Genomic DNA, 19798 nt, shown 5'->3' on the forward strand with positions numbered 1-19798 from the left:
ACTGGTTCTGTTGCTAATATTTGCAACTCGAAATAGGGACTACGGATTAAGCGAACACTGGCAAAGGACGAGGTGACGATGCGCGTGGGAAACGGTTCCAAAGTCGATGTGATCGCGATCGGCATGTTACCTCTACATCTACCTTCGGGATTAGTATTAGACCTAAATAATTGTTATTTGGTGCCAGTGTTGAGCATGAACATTATATCTGGATCTTGTTTGATGCGAGACGGTTATTCATTTAAATTAGAGAATAATGGTTGTTCTATTCATATGAGTAATATCTTTTATGGTCATGCACCCTTGAAGAGTGGTCTATTTTTGATGAATCTCGATAGTAGTGATACACATATTCATAATGTTGAAGCCAAAAGATGCAGAGTTGATAATGATAGTGCAACTTATTTGTGGCACTGCCGTTTAGGTCATATCGGTGTAAAGCGCTTGAAGAAACTCCATACTGACGGACTTTTGGAACCACTTGATTATGAATCACTTGGTACTTGAAAACCGTGCCTCATGGGAAAGATGACTAAAACGCTGTTCTCCGGTACTATGGAAAGAGCAACAGATTTGTTGGAAATCATACATACAGATGTATGTGGTCCGATGAATGTTGAGGCTCGTGGCGGATATCGTTATTTTCTCACCTTCACAGATGATTTAAGCAGATATGGGTATATCTACTTGATGAAGCATAAGTCTGAAACATTTGAAAAGATCAAAGAATTTCAGAGTGAAGTTGAAAATCATCGTAACAAAAAAATAAAGTTTCTACAATCTAATCGTGGAGGAGAATATTTGAGTTACGAGTTTGGTCTACATTTGAAACAATGCGGAATAGTTTCGCAACTCACGCCACCCGGAACACCACCGTGTAATGGTGTGTCCGAACGTTGTAATCGTACTTTACTAGATATGGTACGATCTATGATGTCTCTTACAGATTTACCGCTATTGTTTTGGGGTTATGCTTTAGAGACGGCCGCATTCATGATAAATAGGGCACCATCGAAATCCGTCGAGACGACGCCTTATGAACCATGGTTTGGCAAGAAACCAAAGTTGTCATTTCTGAAAGTTTGGGGCTGCGATGCTTATGTGAAAAAGCTTCAACCTGATAAGCTCGAACCCAAATCGGAGAAATGTGTCTTCATAGGATACCCAAAGGAGACTGTTGGGTACACCTTCTATCACAGATCCGAAGGCAAGACATTCGTTGCCAAGAATGGATCCTTTCTAGAGAAGGAGTTTCTCTCAAAAGAAGTGAGTGGGAGGAAAGTAGAACTTGATGAGGTAACTGTGCCTGCTCCCTTATTGGAAAGTAGTACATCACAGAAATCGGTTTCTGTGACACCTACACCAAATAGTAAGGAAGTTAATAATGATGATGATCATGAAATGTCAGATCAAGTTGCTACTGATCTTCATAGATCAACCAGGGTAAGATCCGCACCAGAGTGGTACGGTAATCCTGTTCTGGAAGTCATGCTATTAGATCATGATGAACCTACGAACTATGAAGAAGCGATGGTGAGCCCAGATTCCGCAAAATGGCTTGAAGCCATGAAATCTGAGATGGGATCCATGTATGAGAAAAAAGTGTGGACTTTGGTTGACTTGCCTGTTGATCGGCAAGCAATTGAGAATAAATGGACCTTCAAGAAAAAGACTGACGCTGACGGTAATGTTACTGTCTACAAAGCTCGACTTGTTGCGAAAGGTTTTCGACAAGTTCAAGGGATTGACTACGATGAGACCTTCTCACCCGTAGTGATGCTTAAGTCTGTCTGAATCATGTTAGCAATTGCCGCGTTTTATGATTATGAAATATGGCAGATGGATGTCAAAACTGCATTCTTGAATGGATTTCTGGAAGAAGAGTTGTATATGATGCAACCGGAAGGTTTTGTCGATCCAAAGGAGCTAACAAAGTGTGCAAGCTCCAGCGATCCATTTATGGACTGGTGCAAGCCTCTCGGAGTTGGAATAAACGCTTTGATAGTGTGATCAAAGCATTTGATAGTGTGATCAAACTCTCGGAGTTTGGAGAAGCCTGTATTTACAAGAAAGTGAGTGGGAGCTCTGTAGCATTTCTAATATCATATGTGGATGACATATTGCTGATTGGAAATGATATAGAATTTCTGGATAGCATAAAGGGATACTTGAATACGAGTTTTTCAATGAAACACCTCGGTGAAGCTGCTTATATATTGGGCATTAAGATCTATAGAGATAGATCAAGACGCTTAATTGGACTTTCACAAAGCACATACCTTGACAAAGTTTTGAAGAAGTTTAAAATGGATCAAGCAAAGAAAGGGTTCTTGCCTGTGTTACAAGGTGTGAGGTTGAATAAGGCTCAATGCCCGACCACTGCAGAAGATAGAGAGAAAATGAAAGATGTTCCCTATCCTTCAGCCATAGGCTCTATCATGTATGCAATGATGTGTACCAGACCTGATGTGTGCCTTGCTATAAGTCTAGCAGGGAGGTACCAAAGTAATCCAGGAGTGGATCACTGGACAGCGGTCAAGAACATCCTGAAGTACCTGAAAAGGACTAAGGATATGTTTCTCGTTTATGGAGGTGACAAAGAACTCATCGTAAATGGTTACGTTAGTCCAAGCTTTGACACTCATCTGGACGATTCTAAATCGCAAACCAGATACGTGTTTACATTGAACGGTGGATCTGTCAGTTGGTGCAGTTCTAAACAAAGCGTCATGGCGGGATCTACATGTGAAGCGGAGTACATAGCTGCTTCGGAAGCAGCAAATGAAGGAGTCTGGATGAAGGAGTTCAAATCTGATCTAGGTGTCATACCTAGTGCATCGGGTCCAATGAAAATCTTTTGTGACAATACTGGAGCAATTGCCTTAGCGAAGGAATCCAGATTTCACAAGAGAACCAAGCACATCAAGAGACGCTTCAATTCCATCCGGGATCTAGTCCACGTGGGGGACATAGAAATTTGCAAGATACATACGGATCTGAATGTTGCAGACCCGTTGACTAAGCCTCTTCCATGAGCAAAACGTGATCAGCACCAAGGCTCCATGGGTGTTAGAATCATTACTGGGTAATCTAGATTATTGACTCTAGTGCAAGTGGGAGACTGAAGGAAATATGCCCTAGAGGCAATAATAAAGTTATTATTTATTTCCTTATATCATGATAAATGTTTATTATTCATGCTAGAATTGTATTAACCGGAAACATAATACATGTGTGAATACATAGACAAATAGAGTGTCACTAGTATGCCTCTACTTGACTAGCTCGTTGATCAAAGATGGTTAAGTTTCCTAGCCATTGACAGGGGTTTTCAGTTGATTAATAGGATCACATCATTAGGAGAATGATGTGATTGACATGACCCACTCCGTTAGCTTAGCACACGATCGTTTAATATGTTGCTATTGCTTTCTTCATGACTTATACATGTTCCTATGACTATGAGATTATGCAACTCCCGTTTACCAGAGGAACACTTTCTGTGCTACCAAATGTCACAACGTAACTGGGTGATTATAAAGGTGCTCTACAGGTGTCTCCGAAGGTACTTGTTGGGTTGGCGTATTTCGAGATTAGGATTTGTCACTCCGATTGTCGGAGAGGTATCTCTGGGCCCTCTCGGTAATGCACATCACTTAAGCCTTGCAAGCATTGCAACTAATGAGTTAGTTGCGGGATGATGTATTACTAAACGAGTAAAGAGACTTTCCGGTAACGAGATTGAACTAGGTATTGAGATACCGACGATTGAATCTCGGGCAAGTAACATACCGATGACAAAGGGAACAATGTATGTTGTTATGCGGTCTGACCGATAAAGATCTTCGTAGAATATGTAGGAGCCAATATGAGCATCCAGGTTCCGCTATTGGTTATTGACTGGAGACGTGTCTCGGTCATGTCTACATAGTTCTTGAACCCGTAGGGTCCGCACGCTTAACGTTACGATGACAGTTATATGATGAGTTTACATGTTTTGATGTACCGAAGGTTGTTCGGAATCCCGGATGTGATCACGGACATGACGAGGAGTCTCGAAATGGTCGAGACATGAATATTGATATATTGGAAGCCTATGTTTGGATGTCGGAAGTGTTCCGGGTAAAATCGGGATTTTACCGGAGTACCGGGAGGTTAACTGAACCCCCCGGGAATCAAATGGGCCTTAGTAGGCCTAGGTAGAAGAGAGGAGAGGAGGCAAGGGCTGGCCGCGTGCCCCTCCCCCTAGTCCGAATAGGACAAGGAGAGGGGGGCAGCGCCCCCCTTCCTTCCTTATCCTCCACTCCTTCCCCCTCAAGTCCTAATCCAACTAGGAAAGGGGGGAGTCCTACTCCCAGTGGGAGTAGGACTCCTCCTGGCGTGCCCTCTCCCTTGGCCGGCCACACCCCCCTTGCTCCTTTATATACGGGGGCAGGGGGCACCCTAGAGACACAACAATTGATCATTGATCTCTTAGCCGTGTGCGGTGCCCCCCTCCACCATAGTCCACCTCGATAATACTGTAGCGGTGCTTAGGCGAAGACCTGCGTCGGTAGAACATCAACATCGTCACCACGCCGTCGTGCTGACAAAACTCTCCCTCAACACTCGGCTGGATCGGAGTTCGAAGGACGTCATCGGGCTGAACGTGTGCTGAACTCGGAGGTGCCTTACGTTCGGTACTTGATCGGTCGGATCGTGAAGACGTACGACTACATCAACCGCGTTGTGCTAACGCTTCCTCTTTCGGTCTACGAGGGTACGTGGGCAACACTCTCCCCTCTTGTTGCTATGCATCACCATGATCTTGCGTGTGCGTAGGAATTTTTTTGAAATTACTATGTTCCCCAACATCATGATCATTCTTAGAGCAGCAACACACACACACACACATACATATATATATATTGTCATATGAGATCTTATGCTAAAGTAACAATTCAATCACAATTTCAAGTATGAATCATAAACTTTATTGAGAACCAACAAACTCTAATCTCAGTCATTGAGGCAATTGCAATTTATCATAACATAGGAAAGAGTCAATATAAGAGCTTTTCAGCAAGTCCACATACTCAACTATAATAGTTCATGAAAACTCACATCCAATTAGCTATATATATCTGGATCTTTCCAACACATTGTGCTTGCCAAAGGATAAAATGTAAAAGGAAAGGTGAAAATCACCATGACTCTTATATAAGGTAGAAGATAAAAGTAAAAGATAGGCCCTTCGTAGAGGGAAGCAGAGGTTGTCATGCGCTTTTATGGTTGGATGCACAAAATCTTAATGCAAAAGAACGTCACTTTATATTGCCACTTGTGATATGGACCTTTATTATGCAGTCCATCGCTTTTATTTCTTCCACATCACGAGATCGTATAAAGCTTATTTTCTCCACATTAATAAATCATACATATTTAGAGAGTAATTTTTATTGCTTGCACCGATGAAACTTACTTGATGGATCTTACTCAATCCATAGGTAGGTATGGTGGACTCTCATGGGAAAACTGGGTTTTAAGGATATTTGGAAGCACAAGTAGTATTTCTACTTGGTGCAAAGAATTTGGCTAGCATGAGAGGGAAAGGCAAGCTCAACATGTTGGATGATCCATAACAATATAATTTATCTCAGATGTAAGAAAACATAACCCATTACGTTGTCTTTCTTGTCCAACGTCAACTCTTAGCATGTCATACTTGAATGAGTGCTCACAATCATAAAATATGTCCAAGATAGTATATTTATATGTGAATCTCTCTTTCTTTATTACTTCCTATTAACTGCAACAATGACCAAAACTATGTTTGTCAACTCTCAACAGCTTTTATTCGTCATACTCTTTATATGTGAGCTCATTACTCTCCATAAGATCCATATGATCTCTTTGTTTCTTTTTATTTCTTCTCTTTTATTTTATTCCCTCAAGATCATAGCAAAATAATAAAGCCCTTGACTCAACACTAATATTTATTATATATAGCTCACGACTCGATTATATAGAAGGATCATAAAGCAAAACTCACAACTAGATCATACTAAAACTTTATTCTACTAGATCAAGATATTATCAAAAGGATTGAATTAAGAAAAACGGTAAAGATAAAAGTGATGGTGATACGATACCGGGGCACTCCCCCAAGCTTGGAAGTTGCCAAGGGGAGTGCCCATACCAGATACTTAGTTCTTCTTTGTTGGTGAAGAAGGTGGGGCTGTTGATGATGTAGGCTTGTCGTCCCTCTTCCAAGGCATAGGCTCACCATCATAGAAGGATGTTCGAGTTTCCTGAATCCTCAAATCTGCAGCCAAACTCATCCTCTTGAATCTATATTCATACTCATAGTTTTGATTTTGTAGGTCATAGATCTGGGCTTGGAGGTGCTCGATTTTCTCGTGAAGCTTGAAGATGGCCTCCCCGATGTCCTTGACGTCCAGCTTGTGGTTGTTGGTGAACTCTGTGATCATTAAGTGATTGGAGTCGAGTCCACGCTCCACCATCTCCTGACACTTGAAAACTTGTTGCTTGCCTCGAGCCTTGCCTCCGTGCTTCCGATCCTCCTTGGTCCCTCAACATCACGGATGTGTAACAACCCCTCACGCATCTCAATGGTTTGAGGGTGTTGCAGCACCTCCGCGAGGTAGGGGTTTATGACCTTCTCGAAGAACTTGTCCTTGGGGGCACTTGAAGACGACATGATGACCTAGATCTGTCAGAAAAACAGCTCGAAACAAAGACAAGAGATATTTGCGTGATACAGTGGTCAAAACCTTCGGGAGATTATATAATGAACTTTTACCGACCAAAAGAAGTATCATGCAAGAAAACGGAGTTCGGAAAGCGCACGAGGTGCCCACAAGGCAGGGGGCACGCCCTCCACCCTCGTGGAAGCCCCGTGTCCTTTCTGGTCTGCTTCTTTTTTTCCTATTTTTTTTATATTCCAAAACAGAGAAATATTGCCATTAGAACTGTTTTGGAGTCGGTTTACTTACCGTACCACGTACCTATTCCTTTTCGGAGTCTAAAACGTTCCGGAAAGTGTTCCTTATGTATTCCTCTAGGGTTACGGTTTCAATAACATTAGTTTCAACATTTAGGGGATTACCTGAGATATTATGTTTGATTCTTTGACCGTTTACCACCCTCGGATTTGTGCCTTCGAAGTTGTTGATTTTTATGGCACCGGAATGATAGACCTCCTCGATAACGTAAGGGCCTTCCCATTTAGAGAGAAGTTTTCCTACAAAAAATCTTAAACGAGAGTTGTATAGCAATACATAATCACCTACAATGAACTCATGTTTTTGTATCCTTTTGTCATGCCATCTTCTAACTTTTTCTTTAAAAAGTTTGGCAAATTTGAAGAGTTGGCTTGGGTTCTCCATTCATCAAGTGAGCTAATGTCAATAACCTCTTCTCACTGGCAAGTTTGAAATCATAATTGAGCTCTTTAATGGCCTAATATGCCTTATGTTCTAGCTCAAGAGGTAAGTGACATGCTTTGCCATAAACCATTTTATACGTAGACATACACATATGATTTTTGTATGCAGTTCTATAAGCCCATAATGCATCATCAAGTTTCTTGGACCAATTCTTTCTAGATCTATTAACAGTCTTTTGCAAAATTAATTTGAGCTCTCTATTACTTAATTCTACTTGACCACTAGACTGTGGGTGATATGGAGATGCAATTCTATGATTAACATCATGCTTAGCAAGCATTTTACGAAAGGCACCATGAATAAAATGTGAACCACCATCAGTCATTAAATATCTAGGGACTCCAAACCTCGGAAAAATAATTTCTTTAAGCATCTTAATAGAGGTGTTATGATCAGCACTACTAGTTAGAATAGCTTCTACCCACTTAGTAACGTAATCAAGAACAACTAAAATATGTGTATACCCATTAGAGGAAGGAAAAGGTCCCATATAATCAAAGCCCCAAACATCGAATGGTTCAATAACAAGTGAATAATTCATAGGCATTTCTTGATGTCTACTAATATTACCAATTCTTTGACATTCATCACAAGACAAGACAAACTCACGGGCATCCTTGAAGAGAGTAGGCCAATAAAAACCGGATTGCAATAGCTTGTGTGCAGTTCTATCTCCAGCATGGTGTCCTCCATAGGCTTCGGAGTGACACTTGCGTAGGATCTGTTCCTATTCATGCTCAGGTACACAACGTCTAATAACACCATCTACTCCTTCTTTATAAAGATGTGGGTCATCCCAAAAGTAATGTCTTAAATCATAGAAGAACTTTTTCTTTTGCTGGTATGTGAAACTAGGTGGTATAAATTTAGCAACAATATAATTAGCATAATCAGCGTACCATGGAGCAGTACGAGAAGCATTTATGAAATTTAATTGTTCATCAGGAAAGCTATCATCAATAGGTAGTGGGTCATCAAGAACATTCTCTAACCTAGACAAGTTGTGTGCAACGGGGTTCTCAGCTCCCTTCCTATCAATAATATACAAATCAAATTCTTGTAGCAAGAGAACCCATCTAATAAGTCTAGGTTTAGCATCTTTCTTTTCCATAAGATATTTAATAGCAGCATGATCAGTGTGAATAGTTACTTTAGAATCAACAATATAAGGTCTGAACTTATCACAAGCAAATACAACTGCTAAGAATTCCTTTTAAGTAGTAGCATAATTTCTTTGGGCATTGTCTAGAGTTTTACTAGCATACTGTATAACATTCAATTTCATATCAACTCTTTGTCCTAGAACAACCCCTACAGCATAATCACTAGCATCACACATAATTTCAAAGGGTAAATTCCAATCAGGTGGCTGAAAAATAGGTGCAGAAATTAATGTTTTCTTAAGTATTTCAAATTCTTCTACACAATCATCATCAAAGACAAAAGAAATATCTTTTTGTAATAGGTTAGTCAGAGGCCGAGAAATTTTTGATAAGTCCTTAATGAACCTCCTATAAAAACCGCATGACCCAGAAAACTTCTTATACCTTTGATGTCCTTGGGACACGACATCTTTTCTATAGCATCAACTTTAGCCTTGTCAACTTCAATACCTCTTTCAGAAATTTTATGCCCCAAGACAATACCTTCATTAACCATAAAGTGGCACTTCTCCCAATTCAAGACAAGATTAGTTTCTTCACATCTCTGCAAAACTCGATCAAGGTTGCTCAAGCAATCATCAAAAGAGGATCCATAAACGGAGAAATCGTCCATGAAAACCTCACAAATCTTTTCACAAAAGTTAGAGAATATAGCCATCATGCATCTTTGAAAGGTAGCAGGTACATTACATAAACCAAAAGGCATGCGTCTATAAGCAAAGGTACTGAAAGGGCAAGTAAAAGTGGTCTTAGTAACCATCTAGAAAGCAAAAATGTGTATGTTTGGATAATCTTTCTAGAATTTGATCAATAAAAGGCAAAGGGTAATGATCTTTTTTAGTAGCTTTATTTAATTTGCGGAAATCAATTACCATCCTATAACCTGTAATAATTCTTTCTGGGATCAATTCATCTTTATCATTAGGAACAACGGTAATACCTCCCTTCTTAGGGACACAATGGAGAGGACTTACCCACTGACTATCATCAACGGGATAAATTATACCTGCATCAAGGAGTTTTAATATTTCCTTTCTTACCACTTCTTTCATCTTAGGATTTAGCTGTCGTTGGTGATCAATAACTGGTTTGCCATCCTTCTCCAAATTTATTTTGTGTTCACATAGAGTGGGACTAATGCCCTTAAGATCATCAAGAGTATATCCAATAGCAGCACGATGCTTCTTCAGAGTTTTCAATAATTTCTTTTCTTCATGTTCTGAAAGGTTAGCACTAATAATAACAGGATATATCTTCTTTTCATCAAGATGAGCATATTTAAGAGTATCAGGTAACGGTTTAAGCTCAAACACGGGATCACCCTTGGGTGGAGGAGGATCCCTTAGGATTTCAATAGGCAAGTTGTGTTTCAGAATAGGTCTTTGTTTAAAGAATACTTCATCTATTTCCCTTCTTTCATTCATGAACATATCATTTTCATGGTCGAGCAAATATTGCTCTAAAGGATCATCAGGAGGCACAACAATAGAAGCAAGACCAATAATTTCATCCTTACTAGGTAATTCCTCATCACGGGGTTGTCTACGAAATTTAGAGAAGTTAAACTCATGAGACATATCACCCAAACCAATAGTAACAACATCCTTTTCGCAGTCTATCCTAGCATAACAGTATTTAAGAAGGGTCTACCAAATATAATGGGACAAAAGCTATCTTGTGGGGAACCAAGAACAAGAAAATCAATAGGATATTTAACCTTCCCACACAATAATTCAACATCTCTAACAATCCCAATCGGTGAAATAGTATCTCTATTGGCAAGCTTAATTGTAACATCGATATCTTCTATCTCAGCAGGTGCAATATCATGCATAATTTCTTTGTATAATGTATGAGGTATTGCACTAGCACTAGCACCCATATCACGTAAGCCATGATAACAATAATATGCTATTTTAATAGAAATAACATGCATGCCTATAACAGATCTATGTTTATCCTTAGCACCAGGCTTAGCAATTCTAGCAGTTTCTTCACAGAAATAAATAACCTGCCCATCAATATTATCGACCAAGAGATCTTTAACCATAGCAATATTAGGTTCAACTTTAATTTGCTCAGGGGGTTTGTGTGTCCTAATATTACTCTTGTTGACTACAGTTGAATCTTTAGCATGATCCTTAATTCTAACAGGTAAAGGTGGTTTCTCAACATAAGGAGTGGGAACAACAGGATCATCATAAGTGATAGTTTTTTCTTCAACTTTAATAGGTGCAACTACTTTTGCTTCAATGTGAGGATTATATTTAAACCACTTCTCCTTAGGGAGATCAACATGAGTAGCAAAATATTCACAGAAAGAAGCTACTATCTCAGAGTCAAGTCCATATTTAGTGCTAAACTTACGGAAAACATCAGTATCCATAAAAGACTTAACACAGTCAAACTTAGGTGTCATACCTGACTCCTTACCTTCATCGAGATCCCAATCTTCAGAGTTGCGTTTAATCCTATCCAATAAATCCCATCTGAATTCAATAGTCTTCATCATAAAAGAACCAGTACAAGAAGTATCGAGCATGGAGCGATTGTTGTCAGAAACCCGAGCATAAATCTTTTTGAATAATCATTTCTCTTGAGAGCTCATGATTGGGGCATGAATATAACATTGACTTAAGCCTCCCCCAAGCTTGAGCTATGCTTTCTCCTTTGCGGGCCAAAAATTATATATATAATTAAGATCACAATGAACAAGATGCATAGGATAAAACCTCTGGTGAAATTCCAATTTCAATCGCTTATAGTCCCATGATCCCATATCATCACATAGCCTATACCACGTCAATGCATATCCCTTCAAAGATAAAGGGAAGACCTTCTTCTTGATAACATCATCGGGCATACCTGCAAGCTTAAATAATCCACAAACTTCATCCACATAGATTAAGTGCAAATCGGGATGCAATGTTCCATCTCCTGCAAAAGGATTAGCTAACAGTTTCACTATCATACCCGAAGGAATTTCAAAGTAAACATTTTCAGTAGGTTCAGTAGGTTGAGGGGTAACTAATTGTGGCTCCGGACGAGGTGAAGATACCCTGAACAAACCCCTCAAAGGATTATGTTCCATAGTAACAAGTGACAGTAAATTTCAGCACACTATATAAATTTTTCCTTACCAAATTCCACCTACCAAAGGCGCTTCACTCCTCGGCAACGGCGCCAGAAAAGAGTCTTGATGACCCACAAGTATAGGGGATCTACGTAGTCCTTTCGATAAGTAAGAGTGTCAAACCCAACGAGGAGCATAAGGAAATGATAAGCGGTTTTTAGCAAGGTATTCTCTGCAAGCACTGAAATTATCGGTAACAGATAGATTTGTGATAAGGTAATTGGTAATGAGTAGCAAGTAATAAAAGTAAATAAGGTGCAGCAAGATGGCCCAATCCTTTTAGCAAAGGACAAGCCTGGACAAACTCTTATATGAAGGAAAGCGCTCCCGAGGACACATGGGAATTATCGTCAAGCTAGTTTTCATCACGTTCATATGATTCGCGTTCGGTACTTTGATAATTTGATATGTGGGTGGACCGGTGCTTGGGTACTTTCCTTACTTGGACAAGCATCCCACTTATGATTAACCCCTATTTCAAGCATCCACAACTACAACAGAAGTATTAAGGTAAACCTAACCATAGCATGAAACATATGGATCCAAATCAGCCCCTTACGAAGCAACGCATAAACTAGGGTTTAAGCTCCTGTCACTCTAGCAACCCATCATCTACTTATTACTTCCCAATGCCTCCCTCTAGGCCCAAACAATGGTGAAGTGTCATGTAGTCGATGTTCACATGACACCACTAGAGGGATGACAACATACATCTCATCAAAATATCGAACAAATACCAAATTCACATGACTACTAATAGCAAGACTTCTCCCATGTCCTCAAGAACAAATGTAACTACTCACAAAGCATATTCATGTTCATAATCAGAGGGGTATTAATATGCATAATGGATCTGAACATATGATCTTCCACCAAGTAAACCAACTAACATCAACTACAAGGAGTAATCAACACTACTAGCAACCCACAGGTACCAATCTGGGGTTTGGATACAAAGATTGGATACAAGAGATGAACTAGGGTTTGAGATGAGATGGTGCTGGTGAAGATGTTGATAGAGATTGACCCCCTCCCGGTGAGAGTATCGTTGGTGATGGCGATGGTGATAATTTCCCCCTCCCGGAGGGAAGTTTCCCCGGCAGAACAGCTCCGCCGGAGCCCTAGATTGGTTCCGCCAAGGTTCCGCCTCGTGGCGGCGGAGTTTCATCTCGTAAGCTTCCTTATGATTTTTTTTCTCGGATGAAAGACCTCATATAGCAGAAGATGAGCATCGGAGGGCCACCAGGGGCCCACGAGGTAGGGGCGCACCCAGGGGGTAGGGCGCGCCCCCACCCTCGTGGCCAGGGTGTGGCCCCCCTCTGGAACTTTCTTCGCTTAGTATTTTTTTTATTCTAGAAATAACTCCCGTGAAGTTTCAGGACTTTTGGAGCTGTGCAGAATAGGTCTCTAATATTCGCTCCTTTTCTAGCCCAGAATCCCAACCGCCGACATTCTCCCTCTTTATTTAAACCTTGTAAAATAAGAGAGAATAGGCATAAGTATTGTGACATAATGTGTAATAACAGTCCATAATGCAATAAATATCAATATAAAAGCATGATGCAAAATGGACGTATCACTCGGCTTATAGTGATGTGCATTACCGAGAGGGCCCAGAGATACCTCTCCGATACTCGAAGTGACAAATCCTAATCTAGATCTATGCCAACTAAACAAACACCATCCGAGACACCTGTAGAGCACCTTTATAGTCACCCAGTTATGTTGTGATATTTGATAGCACACTAAGAGTTCCTCTGGTATTCGAGAGTTGCATGATCCCAGAGTCATAGGAACATGTATAAGTTATGGAGAAAGCAATAGCAACAAAACAAAATGATCATCGTGCTAAGCTAACGGATGGGTCAAGTCAATCACATCATTCTCTAATGATGTCATCCCGTTAATCAAATGACAACTCATGTCTATGGTTAGGAAACATAACCATCATTGATTCAACGAGCTAGTCAAGTAGAGGCATACTAGTGACACTCTGTTTGTCTATGTATTCACACATGTACTAAGTTTCGTTAATACAATTAGCATGAATAATAAACATTTGTCATGACATAAGGAATATAAATAACAACTTTATTATTGCCTCTAGGGCATATTTCCTTCAGTCTCCCACTTGCACTAGAGTCAATAATCTAGATTACATTGTAATGATTCTAACATCCATGGAGTCTTGGTGCTGATCATGTTTTGCTCGTGAGAGAGGCTTAGTCAACGGGTCTGCAACATTCAGATCCGTATGTATCTTGCAAATCTCTATGTCTCCCTCCTTGACTTGATCGTGAATGGAATTGAAGCGTCTCTTGATGTGCTTGGTTCTCTTGTGAAATCTGGATTCCTTTGCCAAGGCAATTACCAGTATTGTCACAAACGATTTTCCTTGGACCCGATGCACTAGGTATGACACCTAGATTGGATATGAGCTCCTTCATCCAGACTCCTTCATTTTCTGCTTCCGAAGTAGCTATGTACTCCGCTTCACACGTAGATCCCGCCACGACGCTCTGCTTGGAACTGCACCAACTGACAGCTCCACAATTTAATAAAAACACGTATCCGGTTTGTGACTTAGAGTCATCCGGATCAGTGTCAAAGCTTGCATCGACGTAACCGTTTACGACGAGCTCTTTGTCACCTCCATATACGAGAAACATATCCTTAGTCCTTTTCAGGTATTTCAGGATGTTCTTGACCGTTGTCCAGTGATCCACTCCTGGATTACTTTGGTACCTCCCTGCTAAACTAATAGCAAGGGACACATCAGGTCTGGTACACAACATTGCATACATGATAGAACATATGGCTAAAGCATAGGGAATGACTTTCATTTTCTCTCTATCTTCTGTAGTGGTCGGGCATTGAGTTTGACTCAACTTCACACCTTGTAACACAGGCAAGAACCCTTTCTTTGCCTGGTCCATTTTGAACTTCTTCAAAACTTTATCAAGGTATGTGCTTTGTGAGAGTCCAATTAAGCATCTTGATCTATCTCCATAGATCTTGATGCCCAATATATAAGCAGCTTCACCGAGGTCTTTCATTGAAAAATTCTTATTCAAGTATCCTTTTATGCTATTCAGAAATTCAGTATCATTTCCGATTAACAATATGTCATCTATATATAATATCAGAATTGCTACAGAGCTCCCACTCACTTTCTTGTAAGTACAGACTTCTCCAAAAGTCTGTATAAAACCATATGCTTTGATCACACTATCAAAGCGTATATTCCAACTCCGAGAAGCTTGCACCAGTCCATAAATGGATTGCTGGAGCTTGCACACTTTGTTAGCACCTTTTGGATCGACAAAACCTTCTGTTTGCATCATATACAACTCTTCTTTAAGATATCCATTAAGGAATTCAGTTTTGACATCCATTTGCCAAATTTCATAATCATAAAATGCGGCAATTGCTAACATGATTCGGATAGACTTAAGCATCGCTGCGGGTGAGAAGGTCTCATCGTAGTCAACTCCTTGAACTTGTCAAAAACCTTTTGCAACAAGTCGAGCTTTGTAGACAACAACATTACCGTTAGCGTCAGTCTTCTTCTTGAAGATCCATTTATTCTCTATGGCCTGCTAATCATTGGGCAAGTCAACCAAAGTCCACACTTTGTTCTCATACATGGATCCCGTCTTACATTTCATGGCCTCAAGCCATTTTGTGGAATCTGGGCTCATCGTCGCTTCCTCATAGTTCATAGGTTCGTCATCGTCAAGTAACATGACCTCCAGAATAGGATTACCGTACCACTCTGGTGCAGATCTTACTCTGGTTGACCTACGAGGTTCGGTAGTAACTTTATCTGAAGTTTCATGATCATCATCATTAGCTTCCTCACTTACTGGTGTAGGAATCACTGGAACTGATTTCAGTGATGAACTACTTTCCGATAAGGGAGAGGTACAATTACCTCATCAAGTTCTACTTTCCTCCCACTCACTTCTTTAGAGAGAAACTCCTTCTCTAGAAAGGATCCATTCTTAGAAACGAATATCTTACCTTCGGATCTGTGATACAAGGTGTACCCAACAGTCTCCTTTGGGTATCCTATGAAGACACATTTCTCCAATTTGGGTTCGAGTTTATCAGGTTGAAGCTTTTTCACATAAGCATCGTAGCCCCAAACATTAAGAAACGACAACTTGGGTTTCTTGCCAAACCACAGTTCATAAGGTGTCATCTCAACGGATTTAGATGGTGCCCTATTTAACATGAATGCATCCGTCTCTAAAGCATAACCCCAAAATGATAGCGGTAAATCAGTGAGAGACATCATAGATCGCACCATATCTAGTAAAGTGCGATTACGACATTTGGACACACCATTACGATGTGGTGTTCCGGGTGGCGTGAGTTGCGAAACTATTCCGCATTGTTTCAAATGAAGACCAAACTCGTAACTCAAATATTCTCCTCCACGATCAGATCGTAGAAACTTTATTTTCTTGTTACGATGATTTTCCACTTCACTCTGAAATTCTTTGAACTTTTCAAATGTTTTAGACTTATGTTTCATTAAGTAGATATACCCATATCTGCTCAATCATCTGTGAAGGTGAGAAAATAACGATATCCGCCACGAGCCTCAATGTTCATTGGACCACATACATCAGTATGTATGATTTCCAATAACTCTATTGCTCGCTCCATTGTTCCGGAGAATGGAGTTTTAGTCATCTTTCCCATGAGGCATGGTTCGCAAGTACCAAGTGATTCATAATCAAGTGATTCCAGAAGTCCATCAGAATGGAGTTTCTTCATGCGCTTTACGCCAATATGACCCAAACGGCAGTGCCACAAATAAGTTGCATTATCATTATCAACTCTGCATCTTTTGGCGTCAATATTATGAATATGTGTATCACTACTATCAAGATTTAGTAAAAATAGACCACTCATCAAGGGTGCATGACCATAAAAGATATTACTCATATAAATAGAACAACCATTATTCTCTGATTTAAATGAATAACTGTCTCACATCAAACAAGATCCATATATAATGTTCATGCTCAACACTGGCACCAAATAACAATTATTTAGGTCCAAAACTAATCCCGAAGGTAGACGTAGAGGTAGTGTGCCGATGGCTATCACATCGAATTTGGAACCATTTCCCACGCGCATCGTCACCTCGTCCTTAGCCAATCTTCGCTTAATCCGTAGCCCCTGTTTCGAGTTGCAAATATTATCAACTGAACCAGTATCAAATACCCAGGCACTACTGCGAGCATTAGTAAGGTACACATCAATAACATGTATATCAAATGTACCTTTCACTTTGCCATCCTTATTCTCTGCCAAATACTTGGGGCGGTTCCGCTTCCAGTGACCAGTCCCTTTGTAATAGAAGCACTCAGTTTCAGGCTTAGGTCCAGACTTGGATTTCTTCACTTGAGCAGCAACTGGCTTGTTGTTCTTCTTGAAGTTCCCCTTCTTCCCTTTACCATTTTTATTGAAACTAGTGGTCTTGTTGACCATCAACACTTGATGCTCCTTCTTGATTTCTACCTCCGCATCCTTGAGCATTGTGAAGAGCTCGGGAATAGTCTTATCCATCCCTTCATATTATAGTTTATCACGAAGCTCTTGTAGCTTGGTGGCAGTGATTGAAGAACTCTGTCAATGACACTATCATCAGAAAGATTAACTCCTAGCTGAGCCAAGTGGTTGTGGTACCCAGACATTATGAGTATATGTTCACTGACAGAACTATTCTCCTCCATTTTGCAGCTGTAGAACTTATTGGAGACTTCATATCTCTCAATCTGGGCATTTGCTTGAAATATTAACTTCAACTCCTGAAACATCTCATATGCTCCATGATGTTCAAAACGTCGTTGAAGTCCCGGTTCTAAGCCGTAAAGCATGGCACACTGAACTATCGAGTAGTCATCAGCTTTGCTCTGCCTAGAGTTCACAACATTTGGCATTGCTCCTACAGCGGGTTTGTCACCTAGCGGTGCTTCTAGGACGTAATTCTTCTGTCCAGCAATGAGGATAATCCTCAAGTTACGAACCCAATCTGTGTAGTTGCTACCATCATCTTTCAACTTAGCTTTCTCTAAGAACACATTAAAATTTAACGGAACAACAACACGGGCCATCTATCTATAATAACATAGACATGCAAAATACTATCAGGTACTAAGTTCATGATAAATTAAAGTTCAATTAATCAAATTACTTAAGAACTCCCACTTAGATAGACATCCCTCTAATCATCTAAGTGATCACGTGACCCATATCAACTAAACCATGTCCGATCATCACGTGAGATGGAGTAGTTTTCAATGGTGAACATCACTATGTTGATCATATCTACTATATGATTCATGCTCGGCCTTTCGGTCTCAGTGTTCCGAGGTCATGTCTTCATATGCTAGGCTTGTCAAGTTTAACCCGAGTATTCTGCATGTGCAAAACTGGCTTGCACCCGTTGTATGTGAACGTAGAGCTTATCACACCCGATCATCACGTGGTGTCTCGGCACGACGAACTGTAGCAACGGTGCATACTCAGGGAGAACACTTATACCTTGAAATTTAGTGAGAGATCATCTTATAATGCTACCGCCGAACTAAGCAAAATAAGATGCATAAAGGATAAACATCACATGCAATCAATATAAGTGATATGATATGGCCATCATCACCTTGTGCCTTTGATCTCCATCTCCAAAGCACTGTCATGATCACCATCGTCACCGACTTGACACCTTGATATCCATCGAAGCATCGTTGTCGTCTCGCCAACTATTGCTTCCACGACTATCGCTGCCGCTTAGTGATAAAGTAAAGCAATCACATGGCGATTGCATTTCATACAATAAAGCGACAACCATATGGCTCCTGTCGGTTGCCGATAACTGTGTTACAAAACATGATCATCTCATACAATAAAATTTAGCATCATGTCTTGACCATATAACATCACAACATGCCCTGCAAAAACAAGTTAGACGTCCTCTACTTTGTTGTTGCAAGTTTTACGTGGCTGGGACGGGCCGAGCAAGAACCGTTCTTACCTACGCATCAAAAACCACAATGTAGTATAGTGATTGCTTTTTGATCTTCAGAAAGAACCATGTTCATTGAATCCGGTTCAACTAAAGTGGGAGAAACTGACACCCACCATCCACCTGTGTGCGAAGCACGTCGGTAGAACCAGTCTCATGTAAGCATACCCGTAATGTCGGTCTGGGCCGCTTCATCCAATAATACCGCCGAATCAAGAATCAACTAGTGACGGCAAGCAATATGTATATACCCACGCCCACAACTCCTTTGTGTCCTACTCGTGCATATAACATCTACGCATAAACCTGGCTCGGATGCCACTGTTGGGGAACGCAGTAATTTCAAAAAAAAATCCTACGCACACGCAAGATCTATCATGGTGATGCATAGCAATGAGAAGGGAAGAGTGATGTCCACATACCCTCATAGACCATAAGCGGAAGCGTTATGACAACGCGGTTGATGCAGTCGTACGTCTTCATGATCCGACTGATCCTAGTACCGAAAGTACGTCACCTCTGCGATCTGCACACGTTCGGCTCGGTGACATCCCATGAACTCCCGATCCAGCTGAGTGTCGAGGGAGAGCTTCATCAGCACGGCGGCGTGATGACGGTGATGATGAAGCTACCGGCGCAGGGCTTCGCCTAAGCATTACGATGATATGACCGAGGTGGATTATGGTGGAGGGGGGCACCACACACGACTAAGGGATCAATGATCAACTTGTGTGTTCTAGGGTGCCCCCCTGCCCACATATATAAAGGAGCAAGGGGGGAGGCCGGCCGGCCCTTCGTGGCACACCAAGGAGGGGAGGAGTCCTCCTCCTAGTAGGAGTAGGACTCCCCCTTTCCTAGTCCAACTAGGAGGAGGAAGGGAGAAGGAAGGAGAGGGAGAGAGGGAGGGAAAGAGGAGGTTCCGCCCCCCTCCTTGTCCAATTCGGACTCCCAGGGGGGCACGGCCAGCCTTAAGGCCCCCCCTCCTCTCTCTCTCACAAGGCCCATGTTAACC

This window comes from Triticum urartu, chromosome 1A (assembly GCF_056163025.1).
Source record: "Triticum urartu cultivar PI428250 chromosome 1A, HENAU_Tu73, whole genome shotgun sequence".
Classification (NCBI taxonomy): domain Eukaryota; kingdom Viridiplantae; phylum Streptophyta; class Magnoliopsida; order Poales; family Poaceae; genus Triticum; species Triticum urartu.